Source organism: Lygodium microphyllum, chromosome 11 (genome assembly GCF_053477565.2).
Source record: "Lygodium microphyllum isolate KBCC chromosome 11, Lygodium_microphyllum_v1.1.10, whole genome shotgun sequence".
NCBI classification, from domain to species: Eukaryota; Viridiplantae; Streptophyta; class Polypodiopsida; order Schizaeales; family Lygodiaceae; genus Lygodium; species Lygodium microphyllum.
Genome location: NC_141145.1, coordinates 72,043,141 through 72,054,346, shown reverse-complemented (window position 1 = coordinate 72,054,346; position 11,206 = coordinate 72,043,141).

The following is an 11,206-nucleotide window of genomic DNA, read 5'->3' as shown; positions in this document are numbered from 1 at the left end:
ATCCAAGACAACATACACCTTCTTTTAGAAATGTTTCATTGTTAAAGCATTTGTGCTAGCAAACACCATAATGTAACAAACAAACACTCATATTTCTTGAGGTAGCACTCTTGAAATCTTCCATTGCAAGAACAATGTATGCACCATAACTTTTACAAACACAAAATAAGAAAATAAAAACAAATAGTAGTGAGCACTTAGTCTCAATCAAATAATCAACTATTGCTTTTTTAAAAAGTGAACATTCTAAGACTAATCTTCTCCAAATTTGTTGATTCTGCATCATAATGGCTGAAGAAAGAGTTTGCAATAAAGTCTTCATCTCATCGGTCGAAAAGGAAGAAGCACTCAATGATGAAGTGGGTGGAGTATTCGAAGAGTCTCCCATCTTGATGATTAGAAGCGATGCTTCACATCAGGTCTACCACATGTAGTACGGCACCGGGGGGGAGGGGGGGTTCACTCATAGTAAAGAGGACATGTCACATGCGTGCAAGGACTACTAAAAAAACCCCTATTTATGAAGCTTGTAAGACTAATATATCCCCCTATTTAAGCTTATAAGATATATACATGTATGACTTTTTATGTATCCCCTTTCTTAAGTGTAAGTCTTCATAGAACATATACTAACTTTCTTTTTAAAAGTTGGAATTATCCTAAGCAATTAAAATTATCAAAATGGTCATATCACAAAGTGATTTATGTAGTGGCACTTGGATACCATCGAAGTATGTGTCGCAATGTTTTTGAGTGTTCGTGCCCCCTTACCACATGAGGAGAGAGAGTAGGGGAATCGAACCCTTTTATACTTAAAGTGACTACACCAAGTGGACACCAAGCTCTCTTTGGAAGAAGGGGAGTTGAATTTCTATACCAAAACCATGGGAGAGTGCCAACTCCCCCCCTCCCACACTATGATTATTTCAATAACCCTACTATGTGAGGGTTTAGGGTTTAACCTTACTTGTCAAGGTCTCTTGTATGCCATGGAGAAACCAATCTATGGAGCATCCCTCCCCTTCTTTTTTCCCTCTATCCCCTCCTTAAATTTAAGTTCAATATAGGAAATTAAGAGGTATATGTATGTATATATATATATATATATATATCCTTCTTTTTTTTCAATCCTAAGAAAGTCAAAACTTTGAATTTAAGTTGTATATGGAAGCTCAAACTTGGAATTCCCCTTGCATTGATTTAGGGGCACTTGAGATGCTTTGTTTTGTCATACACGAAGATCCCAAAGATATTGCTACATCTCAATAGGGCCCTTGGAATTTTATTAAAGGTCTATTGAAGAAACTCTAGTTCTTAAGGGTGGTCCTAATGTGTGTACCCATGGAATCCTAAGGCTTTTACTTGAACTAGAAACAAATGAAGCCCGCACTGTAATGTATGATAAACTTGATGTGCTTGCACATCTCCTTGGAACCATAGCATGCTTTGGGTTGTTCTTCTTGATATCATTAGTTTTAGGGGGTCTTGATATCATATGGTAACACCCATGGACATCTTGATTTTTAGGTCATGTAGTTATAAATGTGAGGTAGGCCCACAAAGAAAGTGCACATGTCCAATTAAAATGATCATTATTATTGAAATCAATGGCCTTTGGTTGATCGTCGGTGCAACCATGTCGATATGGCAAGGTTTGGAGCTAGAACAAAGCACTTGATATGGATAGTTAGGAAGGAGCAAGGTACCTCTTTTGTTTTGTAGACCAACAATAGGGGGTTTATCATGTGAAAATCAAACTTTAACCTTTTGTAGCCTTCAAGAATTGTAAGATTAACAATTCATAGTCAAACAAGATAGTGTTGTAGGGAAACATGGAGGCATTAGGATGTGATGAAGTGATAGATTTAGCAACTATCATGGTGTTGGATTCAATGAGATACTTGGTGTGTCACCATTGATGGTTTCAAAGTTTGTAGCATTGGTGGATCCTAGCCACAGTGTGGCAGGAGGTGCTATCCATATCATACCAATTTCAATTAGTTCAGGCCACTTTCTTCCTCATCAACTAAATCATATAATTGGGGGAGAGGGGGGGTTTAAATAGTGGAAGGGCTTAATATAGCGTCCCTCCTCCCCATCATATATAGTAGCACTACCAAAAAGCAGGCAAGCTACTACCTAGCTAAATACTAGGAGCATAATGTATAACAACTCATTATTTATGATAATAACAATAATAAGATTGCTTTCATAACTCATGTTAGGCCACATCGACAAGACAGAGAATTGTCATCTCCCATCTTGAAAATTTTGATGCCCTTCTTGATGATATAATGCGTTGTTACCAATGGCTAGATCGTATAATTAAGGGCTTTGAAAGTGGGTGCTATAATAATAAGCTTGGTCTCTTGCTTCTCTTAAACCAAGATACCCATGGCAATAGCACTCCCAATTAATGTTGACCACTCATTGTTGAAAGATATGACAAATTATGTATGCTCCACTACAAGATACAGGTCTTATACTAACTTTCAAAGCAATAAAAATGTTCATAAAGAAATTTGCCCCTATCATTGCAAAAAACGTTGGTATTAGTGACGCCATAGAACAGCCGCTATCAACATCGCTATTTGCATCGCTATCAGCGTCGCATTTCGATGATAGCGACGCTTTGCGATGCTAATAGCAACGCGTGTAGTAAGTTTGTGACGCTAATAGCAACGGTAACATGGAAAAAAAAATTGTATGTGCTTTATTTGGGCCATGCAAAACAGTTTCAATAATGTGTACAATGCTCGTCTAAATGAAGGCAAAGTGTACTTGAATCATAAGACTGATACATAAAATAAATACAAGATCGCGTAATGAAAGCGATGGTACAATCATGGCAAGATACATACTGCATAGAAAATGACTACACAAATCACATGACCAAAAAAGAAGAGCATATGCGCTCCACGGATCCAAGGGCGAGCTATAGATCCTCGCCATCCGAAACCTCATCCCGCCGCAAAGGAGCATCGAATGGACTCTGCAAAAAAAGAAACTACTACACATCAGTCCACCATAAAATAATGCATTTTAATTAAAATTAGTAACTACGAACAAGAAAGATGAGTGACTTACAGGGCCGCCACGTCTATACAATCGGTCTATCAATGCAGTGAGACAGTGTCTCTCTGTATATCAAGTCTCTAGGCCGGTGGGATCACGGTTTGTAATGGAGTGCTGCAAAGAAAACAAAATAAAACTATTAGAAACACGATTGTCAGTACAAGGGATATTGCAAAAAAATAAGCAAGTAGAACAAAAGAAAAACTTACAAAGTTCTCCAGATATGTCCTGTGGCCGCCACTCCCAAGATGATGGACCACTCTTGCCTCCAGTCGTACCCTCGCCACCTCGCGCTGCTGTCTCCAATGTCCTGGAGAATCTGTAGCCTCCTCCTTGAGTCGGCACTAGTAATCTGTGTCTAGCCACTCGGGCTTTGAGGCCTCACTCTTAAGTGCCTTGCATGCGTCCGATTGTCTGTGTGACATGTACTCTTCTTTAGTGGACAAAACCTAAGGAGCACGAGGTAGCTGCAAGCGACCATCAACACTCGACTGCGGCCAAAGTGCCTCCATCTTGCCTACCTCCTTCAAATCCATTCATGCCCCTACAGTGTCTCTCTTTCCTATGATGTGGTCCCATAGTAACTTGCCCACGTTCTTGAAAATATGCATGGGATCCAACAAGTGGTTGATCTATAAGTGGGTCCAATACAACAACTCGTAGAAAACTGAGAACTGTCGTATTCCGTTTGGATGTGACTCCGTCTGGACCATTTTCAGCTTGTATCAGCTTTGGGCGTTCATACGTGCTGGAGGTCGTCTAAGAAAACCTTCCCTGAGTTCATGACCCTCTGGCAAGAAAGCGGTGTGTCCTTGATATACCATCTTCTTCATGGTTCATAACCTTCAGGAGTCTAACTGTGGCCCACATAATGGACATGCATGATAACCTGAGGTAACCAGACCTGTCCCAACACCTCTATCCAGTGAATACAAACTTGAACGAGTTATGATAGATATTACCAACGAGAACAGAAGCCTACTTACCCGAGCACTCCCCGAATCGTGGAAAGTCATGCATGGTCCACATGAGAATGGTTCGAATATTGGCGGACCGTCGACCATCTCACTTGCTCATATCTTCCACGGTGACCCCCTCCTCCCACAAAATCTTAAGCTCGTCGACTAATGGACGAAAATACACGTCCATATTTTTGACTTTGTAGCGGCCATGAGCAAGTTAAGGATGAGTTGTTCTTTCTTCATAGAAAGCCATGGAGGGATATTGTAGTTGACAAGGACTTTAGGCCACACACTATAAGAAGTTGAACGTAGACCAAATGGGTTCATGCCATCCATAGCAAGATTGAGCCAAAGATTCCTTGGCTCTTGGGCAGAGCCTGGAAAGGTAGAGTCAATGTGGCTCCATGCGCGTGAATCCACTGATATTCGTTGAACTCCATCTGTGGATCTATTCTGTGCATGCCACGTTGTCAAGCTTGCCATGCCAGACATACAGAACATGTGGTTTATGCAGGAGATAAGCAGAAAGTATTTAATAACTTTTTGAGGGATGATTTACCCTTGCAAGTCCTGTCGATACCTGTGAGCACCACACTTTGGACATGTCTCCATAGTCTCGTATTCTCCTTGAAACAGTATACAATCGTTGATACATGCATGGATGCTATTGTAGTCCATGCCAAGCTTTCATAAAACATGTCGCGCATCATCACGAGAATCAAGCATGGTATTTGCAAGTGGTAATATATGATACTTCAGTAATTTGAAAAAAAATCATAAAACACCTTGAAAAAGCACAAATATTTTTTATGATAGTGTCGAAAAGAAATCTCAGGCTCCATCTCAAGCTCTAATATTGTAGGAAAGTCTGGAAGGCTACATGTCTCCTCTAGTATTGACGGTATAGATTAGGTAGTACCTTCCAAGTGGTGGATGGCTTAGGCACTCCATCCATCGCACACCCACAAACTCTTCTAACTGGCCACAAAGGGTGCACTCCTCCTAGGGACGAGACATCACCTCCCTGGATAGAAAATTTACTGGCCATACCCAATGTTTTTGTATATGATATTCAATTAGTTTGCGAATACAATGCATGATTGATATACACTTTTCTTACCATTTGCTCAAAATCCGAGATCACCTGATCAATGATCTCTGATTGAAACTCGTCAAAGCATCGTACGTGCTCTATAGACAATCAACGTTTTCGTCTAATTGCCAGCTTACATTGAGAGCAAGAACATGGGACACACTGATTAAGATGCACCTCACGATCTTGAATATTATGACCTTCATCGTTTTTCATTTGGTCTACGTTACGAGTGTTAGAATATCAAGCTCATTTATGTGTGTTGACCGACATGAGCTGGACACAGCTAGTCTAGCCATAGTAGTTAGGTACATTAAATAAGTCGGTGCCACTAGTGGTGTGAATGGTCTTATGACCTTAGGTTGTACTTTCACTATACAGTGTTGAATGAATAATGAGGTGTGTGAGAGGAAGCATGCTGCTTCACTCTGTCTGACATCTATCTGCCTCTATGAATTTGAACATGGTATCAAAGCCATGAATCGGCAAAGACTGGGTGCCTGGGAGTGTGGCATTGGACTTCAGGAGTTGAAGTTAGAGGAAAGGTCATTCTTCTTCAAACAGGCTGAAGCCATTGAACAATGGAAGTTATGCAGTGTATGGTTGTATGCTCAATGATCAAAGTCATTGTCAAAGGCTTGTTTGTAGCCTTGAGAGGGATGTGTTGAGCACCTTGGAGTGCTTCATTGTCATGATTAACAAGATCATGAGCTGTGTTGCCCCCCCGCCAGTCTGCGCTGTTGCGCCAGGTCCAGATTCAGGTCCTCCAGCTTCAAAACGAGGCATTAAGCATCTTATACATGGTCTATGAAGTGTATGCTGACCCTGGGGTGTGACCTTGAAGGTCTGACATATCAATGGAAGCTTGGGTGATGAGGCATGGACTGTTATGTAGGTATACAGGTCTGAAACTGAATGTACACTGCTGAATACAGTGATTCACATCACTGTTTTGATCCTGAAGAGCATTTGAAGCTCCCTAATATGCTGGGAAGATTGCACTGCAGACAACACAAGCCAAGAAGTCATATGTACTTGATGTGAAGTACTTGAGCTGAATTTTCTCATTAAAATATTCAGATCTGAGAACTGTTTCACTGCTGAAAACAGTCATATACTGTCAGTGACAAGCATTGGATACTAGTGATGCAATACAGGTCATTTTTAGAGCTCTATCACCTATGAGAGTTGTCATATACATGCTGGATGTATGGAGGCTTGAAACATGCAATGAGCATCATTGAAAACTGAAGTCTAGAGCTGAAGTAAATGCAGACATATTGTCTTGGTCAAGTACAAATGGTTCATGAAGTTTTATGCTTTGGTCAGTGAAAACAGGTTGCCTATGTATACCCGGATGCTCATGTATTGACCTTGTCATTACGAAGTAAATGTATGACATGATTGGAAGACAGTTTGGGGCTAATTGGAACTTGATATGCTGAACTTTGGTTGACTACAACCTGCAACTGAATTTGTTGACACTTGTATGTGCTGGTTATGCACTGTTCTGTGACTCTATGCTCATGTCATGACTGCCAAGTGTACTAGCAACTATCTCGGAGGTTTTGGGACATGTGTGACATGATTAGCACTCAGTTTTGGACTTGAAAGTGTTGCTGATTATTTACATTTTACAGTTTTCAGACTGCATGTATTTACCCTGGCAGTGAGTTTACCAAAGCTCAAGCTGAAGCAAACACATAGCTTATGTATTGACAGTAATATCTACAGTTGAGACCACTTGTTTGTGGGCTGTTTTGGGGTGCCAGTAGGCTGAAATACCCTGGTTTTTTTTTGCAATTTAGTGCAAAAACTGTCATAAACAGTTCCGGGCTGAAGTCGGACAAGTTGTCTTATTGGCTTGCAGGTAGTCAGCAGTGTCTATAAAATGGCAAATGCTGATAGAACGGACAACATAACCCAGATTGTGGGGGAGAAGCTTGATAGCAATAATTATGCCATCTAGAAGTTTCGAATGGAGAACTTCCTAATTGGGAAAGGATACTGGGACTTAGTGACAGGTGTTGAGGCTGAACCTGAACTTCCAGAAAGGAATCCTACAGCTGATCAAAGACGAGAGCATCGAGCTTGGACGGAAAGAGCTCGCAGAGTTTTACATTGGCTGTCATTATGTATCTCGGATGCTATGGTGATGCAGATCATGAACTGTAAGAGCCCAGCAGATGCATGGAACATATTGGTCAAATACTATGGCACAACCACGTGCCAGGAAGATACAGTTGAAGCAGAAATTCAACAACATGGACCGGAAGAGCAGATCCATACAGGATTATGTCACGGAGGTTAAGACCATAGCAGATCAGTTGGCATCTGTCGGTTCACAGGTTGAAGATGAAGATATGGTTGCAGTGACCTTAAATGGATTGGGTCCTGAATACGAGTCTTTTGACACTTCAGTGTCTGTGCAGGCTGAAATGCCTGACTTTAATGAGCTGGTTGCATTATTGATTCATGAAGAAGTGAATCTTGGCTTAGCTACAGGGTCAAGCGGTTCAAAGAATAAGGATGCAGTTTTTTACTCGAATCAGCGCGGCCGTGGCAGGGGTTATGGATCTGGCAGAGGAGGCCAACAGAATGCATCCTATGGCACTCAAAATCAGCAGTCATCAAATGCAAGAGGTCATGGAAATTTTTGAGGCAGGGGGAGATCTAACTCCCGTGGTAGAGGCTCATGGCAGCAGCAGCGTCAGTTAGACAATCCAAACAAAGACAAGGATTGTCATTACTGTGGCAAGTATGGGCATATTGCAAAGGAGTGCTGGAAGAAGCAGGGAAATCAGAAGGGTAAACAGCATGGACACTATGCTACGTCCAGTCAGGCAGATGACTCTGGTGATAGACTGTTTGCCATGTAATATGTCAAAGATAAGGCTGCTGAAAAATCATCTGATGATGTAGTGTGGTACATTGACTCAGGAGCATCGAATCACATGACCCCTCACAGTGATTGGTTCACTGATATGGTGATTGAAAAGCATGGCTATGTATGCACATGTGATGACACGCAGCATAGCATTGAGCATAAAGGCAAAGTGCCTCTGGTGGTTCATGATGGCAGGAAGAAAAATCTGCATGATGTCTTGCATGTCCCTTCAATTACGAAGAACTTATTGTCTATTGGTCAGATGACGGAGTAGAACTTGCAGGTTAGATTCAATAAGTATGGTTGCTTTATTGAAGAGTTTGGCAATGGCTGCAAGTTGATAGCTTGTGGTCACAGGAACGACAGAATGTTTACTCTTGATGCTTCTTTGCCAGAGCTGAATTCAGCTATGTTTGCTCATGGTTCTGGCACTGTTAGGGATTTGGAAATCTGGCACAAGAGAGTGGGGCATGTCAATTTGCAAAGGCTGCAAACTATGCAGAAGAAACAACTCGTTACAGGTTTACCCAAATTCTGATATTCAGATATTGGTCATGTATGCGAGGCTTGCCAGTTTGGTAAGCAGTCTCGATTGCCATTTGTCAGGCATGTAAGGCAGAGTACACGTCCTTTGCAGTTAGTGCACTCTGATGTTTGGGGGCCAGCTCATAATGCCTCTATGGGAGGTTCTAGATATTATGTATCTTTCATTGACGACTACAGTCGCTATACTTGGCTTTCCATATTGAAAACAAAAGATGAAGTCTTTGCTATTTTTCAGCAGTTCAAAGCACGGGTTGAGAAGGAATTTGAATGCTACATCTCTTGCTTGAGATCCGACGGTGGTGGGGAGTATGTATCAAATGAATTTGCTGATTTTTTGGCTGAAAATGGCATTCGTAGGCAGCTAACCTGCAGCTACACTCCGCAGCAGAATGGAATAGCTAAAAGAAAGAACAGGGTTCTGATGGAGGCTGCTAGGGCCATGATGAATGAAAAACATATGCCACTTTATTATTGGGCAGAGGCTGTTACGACAGCTGTATACATTCTGAACAAGACTCCCACTGCAGGTATTCATGATATGACGCCATTTGAGAGGCTGTATGGCTACAAGCCTGATATAGGTCATATGAAAGTCTTTGGCTGTCTTGCTTATGTGCATATTCCAGATGAGAAAAGGAAAAAGCTGGATCCAAAAGCGCATAAGTGTGTTTTCATTGGGTATTCGCAGGAGAAGAAGGCATATAAATGCTATGACCCCTCTACCAAGGAGACTTTGGTGAGCAGGGATGTCATCTTTGATGAGATGGGCTCTTGGTATGTCTCACCAGTTGCAGTGCCATCCGATATGCCTTCCACTCATGTCTCTACAGTTGATTTGCAGCAAAGCACTGCTATGACAGGACCTAGCAGTCAGATAGTATCCCCATGGATAGGGAGATTGAGGAGCTCACCATCCACTGACACCAGTATGCCAGTGAGGGGGAGACATGATATCTTGGACAGCAAAGGAAAAGAAAAAGCTACTGAGGATGCATCTGGTATGATGACACCTGGCAGAATGACTTCTGGCTATGAGTCTGCTGATACTCTGGACAACGAACTTGGTATTCCGACTGTCTATACACTTGGCACAAGGCAGAGCAGGTATATTCCGCCTCATGAAAGAGGGGAATCGAGTAGTGCACCACAGCTTAGACGATCACAGAGGGTCAGATACCCTGTTGACAGGTTGACATACAATGGCTACTCTGCAAAGCATTATGCTTACATGACAAAAGTAATGGAGATTAAAGAACCAGGTACATATGCTGAAGCTGTGAAAGATGAGAACTGGTGCACAGCCATGGCTACAGAAATGCATGCTTTGGCTGAAAATAAGACATGGGATTTGGTACCTTTGCCTGAAGGGAAAAAGACCATTGGTTGTAAATGGATCTATAAGATCAAATGCAAATCTGACGGCAGTGTGGAAAGGTATAAGGCAAGGCTGGTCGCAAAGGGATATGCCCAACAGTATGGGCTTGACTATGATGAAACATTCAGCCTTGTTGCCAAGATGGCAACTATCCGTACTGTGATTGCTTTGGTTGCTGCTAAAGGCTGGAAATTGCAGCAGATGGATGTGAAAAATGCCTTCCTCAATGGTGACTTAGCAGAGAATGTTTACATGGATCAGCCGGAAGGGTATGTTCACCCTGATTTTCAGCATTATGTGTGCAAGCTGAAAAAGGCATTGTATGGGCTGAAGCAGGCTCCGAGAGCCTGGCATACTAGGATCAGTAGCTACTTGCAGAGTCTTGATTTTGCTATTGGCAGGGCTGATCACAGCCTCTTTACAAAAAAGACTGACAGTGGCTTGGTAGTGTTGGTCATATATGTTGATGACTTGATAATTACTGGAGATGATGACATGGGAATTCAGCATGCAATGAAGATGCTGAAATCTGAATTTGACATGAAAGATCTAGGAGATCTGAGGTATTTCTTGGGTATTGAGGTTGTACCAGCTGAAAATGGTTTATGGCTGATGCAAAAGCACTATGCCATGGAAATGCTTAAGAAGTATGGCATGGCCGAATGCAAACCGTTGGATACATCTCTTGATTAGAATGTCAAGCTGGACATGAACACTGGGGCTGAAGTAGAGGATGTGACTATGTACAGGCAGTTGGTTGGTAGCTTGATTTACTTGACCATCACTAGGCCTGACTTGAGCTATGCTATAGGGCTGATAAGTCAGTTTATGCAGAAGCCAAGGAAGCCGCACTTGGATGCAGTTAGACGCATCATGAGGTATGTTAAGTCCACTGTAGACTATGGGCTGTTCTATGTCAGAGATAAGCCCTTGACATTGATTGGATACACAGATGCGGATTGGGCAGGTTGCTCATCTGACCGCAGATCTACAAGTGGATATGCATTTGGATTTGGTAGTGGCATGATTAGTTGGAGTAGCAAGAAGCAACCTATGGTTGCTTTATCGAGTACTGAGGCAGAGTATAGGGGTGCTGCATTGGCAGCATGCGAGATTTCATGGCTGCTCAAGCTTATGGTTGATTTGGACATATAGGTAGATGCTCTAGTGAAGCTACTATGTGATAATCTGAGTAGTGTACACCTGGCTATGAATCCAGTTTATCATGCTAGGACAAAACACATAGAGGTACACTACCATTTCATCAG